Source organism: Nerophis ophidion, linkage group LG23 (assembly GCF_033978795.1).
Source record: "Nerophis ophidion isolate RoL-2023_Sa linkage group LG23, RoL_Noph_v1.0, whole genome shotgun sequence".
NCBI classification, from domain to species: domain Eukaryota; kingdom Metazoa; phylum Chordata; class Actinopteri; order Syngnathiformes; family Syngnathidae; genus Nerophis; species Nerophis ophidion.
In genome coordinates, this window is record NC_084633.1 from 30712927 (window position 1) to 30717662 (window position 4736).

Consider the following 4736-nt stretch of genomic DNA (forward strand, 5'->3'; position numbering starts at 1 on the left):
GTCAACTTACTTTTATTGATAAAATTAACTCACATTTGTGAGGAGTCAACTTACTTTTATTGATAAAATTAATTCACATTTGTGAGTAGTCCATTTAGTTCCATTGATAAAATTAAATCACATTTGTGAAAACTCAACAAACTTTTATTGATAAAATTAACTGACATTTCTGAGTAGTCAACTTACTTTTATTGATCAAATTAACTCACATTTGTGATTAGTCAACTTATTTTTATTGATAAAATGAACTCATATTTGTGAGTAGTCAACTGACTTTTATTGATAAAAATTAACTCACATTTGTGAGTACTCAACTTACTTTTGATAAAATTAATGCCCATTTTTAAGTAGTCAACTTACTTTTATTGATAAAATTAACTCACATTTGTGAGGAGTCAACTTACTTTTATTGATAAAATTAATTCACATTTGTGAGTAGTCAATTTAGTTCCATTGATAAAATTAAATCACATTTGTGAAAACTCAACAAACTTTTATTGATAAAATTAACTGACATTTCTGAGTAGTCAACTTACTTTTATTGATCAAATTAACTCACATTTGTGATTAGTCAACTTATTTTTATTGATAAAATGAACTCATGTTAGTGAGTAGTCAACTGACTTTTATTGATAAAAATTAACTCACATTTGTGAGTACTCAACTTACTTTTGATAAAATTAATGCCCATTTTTAAGTAGTCAACTTACTTTTATTGATAAAATTAACTCACATTTGTGAGGAGTCAACTTACTTTTATTGATAAAATTAATTCACATTTGTGAGTAGTCAATTTAGTTCCATTGATAAAATTAAATCACATTTGTGAAAATTCAACAAACTTTTATTGATAAAATTAACTGACATTTGTGAGTAGTCAACTTACTTTTATTGATAAAATTAACTCACATTTGTGATTAGTCAACTTATTTTAATTGATAAAATGAACTCATGTTTCTAAATAGTCAACTGACTTTTATTGATAAAAAATTAACTCACATTTGCGAGTACTCAACTTACTTTTGATAAAATTAATGCACATTTGTAAGTAGTCAACTTACTTTTTTTGATAAAATTGGCTAACATTTGTGAGTAACCAACTTATGTTTATTGATTAAATTAACTCACATTTGTGAGAAGTCAATTTAGTTATATTGATAAAATTAACTCACATTTGTGAGCAGTCAACTTATTTTATTGATGAAATTGACTAACATTTGTGAGTAGTCAATTTACTTTTATTTATAAAATTAACTCACATTTGTGAGTAGTCAATTTAGTTCCATTGATAAAATTGGCTCACATTTGTGAGTAATTAACTTACTTTTATTGATAAAATGAACTCACATTTGCGATTAGTCAACTTACTTTTATTGATAAAATGAACTCACATTTGTGATTAGTCAACTTACTTTTATTGATAAAATGAACTTACATTTGTGAGTAGTCAACTTACATTTGATAAAATTAACTTATATTTGTGAGTAATCAACTAACTGTTATTGATAAAATTAAGTGAGTACTTGGGACAATTAAATCATTTTGCACAGCAGTCTGCTAAAAATAACGGAAAGTGCCACTCCACATGGCAAGTGACGCTGTAATCTAGTTGGAATTGCCACAAAACACACTAAGATATTCGACACTTAATTGCCACCTAGCGGCTAACGTGGTTAGTGCGCACCCTCTCCCTGCAAATTTGTCACGTTCCATGTGTCAGGTCAAACATGACAAATGGGCCCATTTGAACTGAAAATATCAAAATATGCTGATTAAAAAAAAATGTGCTACACTTTGGACATGATCAAGTCAACACACATCAATATAAGTATTAATCTATCATTATTAACTACATTGTTATTGTTACATTACTTATTTTAGAGGCTCTTTCCCTTCGCCACGGCCATAAGCGGCTTTAGTTGCATCATTTATGAGGTGATTTTTAGTTGAAATAAGAAAAAGATAAAACACACAACGTGGGGTGACAGTTAGCAGAAGAATGACACGTAATGATAATGAGGGGGAGACTTTTATGACGACTACAGTGTCGACAGAAGACAATGAAGGCTACATGGAAACAGATGGCATACAGTACAATGGAGACATACAGAGTTTGGAAATATTAAATGTAAAATGTATACAAGGGGGAGCGATTAAATAAGGGTTGTTTTCAATAGTAGCATTTTTGATGCAGCCCTTTACATTGTTGTTGTCATGCTGATTCAATGCTAATTGTTTACATTTCTTCCTACACAGTGGTCTCGAAACTCAATTTGTTTTTGTTTCGTGGCAAGAAATCTCTTTCATATCAATACATCGTTGACCTTATTAGAGACATTTTTTATAAATACCGTATTTCCTTGAATTGCCGCAGGGCATATAGTATGTGCCTGCCTTGAATTACTGCCGGGTCAAACTCGCTTCCCAAAATAATTAGCGCATGCTTAGTATTACCGCCTGGTCAAAGTTGTGACACTTCCCCTGTCATCATTTTCAAAATGGAGGAGGCTGATTTCAATACCGGTAATTTGAAATCGCATAAAGGGAAGAAGATTTAGAGCAGTAGGATTTAATGCCCAAGCTTACGTCACACTCAAATTTTTACTGCATACCTTTGGTAAGTGCCGTAGTGAGAAGAGGTCTTAAAATAATTAGCGCATGCTTACTTTCACCGCATGCCTTTGGTAAGCGCAGGAGTGAGAAGAGGTTTTAAATTAATTAGCGCCCGGGCGGCAATTCAAGGAAATACGGCATATATATTTAAGACATTAAAACCAATATGTGCTAAGCTAGCTGAACAACACAGCTTAGCGTTTAGCAGCTATGCTAATTAGCATAAGCTCTAACAACACACAAGTAGGAAACCAGATAAGCGAACGCGAGACAACATAATGAAGGTTTTGTTCGCAAATGTTGGGAAATATTTCACGTTTGTGACAAGAGGCTGTTGAATGTGATGAAAATGGCTTTTTAAAAAGACAGATACTGACCTCACTCGCCGCCTTCTACGTGTTCCTGTTTGTCTTCCAAGTCAACTGGACTGAAAAACTTGACATCTTTTTTGTTGTCATGATTACAAAGAACAAAAATAGAAAACAAAGTGCGACGTAAAAACACATTTCTTTGACATTCGGGGCAGCTGCATCTGCTAGCAGCTCGCTAGCTGAGGCTGAGCTAAATGCTAACGATGACATGCTAATATTAGCACACCGTTAGCGTAACTTTTCCATATGGAAAAATTTTACCATTTAATGCTAACATAAGATATCTTAACAAAACCTTTTTTATTAGTGGAAACGCAAATCAGCAGAAAATGTATTGATATAAGTCAATATTTAAACTTTTTTTTTTTTATTAAAAAAAGGGTTTAACTTGCTAGCATGTAACAAATAAAACAACTATGTATAGTAAGGAAGAAATTCATATGGCCCCATTCCTTGGTGGATAATTTTGCTGAAAATAATAGAAAGCGCCACTTCTCAAAGTTGGGAGTGCCACAAAACACGCTTGAAAAAAATGTAAACGCTCCACTGCTGTTTGGCACTTTTTACATGTCAGGTAAACCGCGAATAATGGGGCCGAATGAATCCCCTTCCTACTCTATTAGCCAATAAATACATAAAAAAACAAAAAAACTGTTAAAAAAGGGCATATTTTGCAATGCGGTCTGCTGAAAATAATGGAAAGTTGGGAATGCCACAAAATATGCTTGAAAAAAATTCAAAGACTCCACTGCCGTCTGTCATGTTTTATGTGTCGGGTAAATCGCGACAAATGGGGCCGTAAGAATCCCCTTCCAACTGTATTAGCCAATAAATATTATGTATATAAAAAAAAAAACAGTTAAAAAATGGCATATTTTGCAATGCGGTCTGCTGAAAATTATGGAAAGCGCCTCTTGTCAAAGTTGGGAGTGCCACAAAACATGGTTGAAAAAAATTCAAAGACTCCACTGCCGTCTGCATAGCCAATAAATATTTAAAAAAACAGTAAAAGAAGGGCATTTTTGCAATGCGGTCTGCTGAAAATAATGGAAAGCACCACTTGTCAAAGTTGGGAGTGGCACAAAACATGCTTGAAAAAAATTTAAACACTCCACTGCTGTTTGCCACGTTTTACGTGTCAGGTAAACCGCGAAGAATGGGGACGTATAAATCCCCTTCCTACTGTATTAGCCAATAAATATTAAAAAAAACAAAAAAACTGTTAAAAAAAGGGCATATTTTGCAATGCGGTCTACTGAAAATAATGGAAAGCGCCCCTTGTCAAAGTTGGGAGTGCCACATAACATGCTTGAAAAAAATTCAAATATTCTACTGCCGTCTGTCACGTTTTACGTGTCAGGTAAACCGCGAAGAATGGGGCCGTATGAATCCCTTTCCAACTGTATTAGCCAATAAATATAAAAAAAACAGTTAAAAAAAGGGCTTATTTTGCAATGCGGTCTGCTGAAAATAATTCAAAGCGCCCCTGTCAAAGTTGGGAGTGCCAGAAAACACGCTTGAAAAAAATTTAAACACTCCACTGCCATTTGGCACGTTTTGCGTGTCAGGTAAACCGCGACGAATGGGGCCGTATGAATCCCCTTCCTACTGTATTAGCCAAAAAATGTAAGAAAAACTGTTTAAAAAAAAAGGACATATTTTGCAATGCGGTCTACTGAAAATAATGGAAAGCGCCCCTTGTCAAAATTGGGAGTGCCAAAAAATTCAATCACTCCACTGCTGTCCGGCACG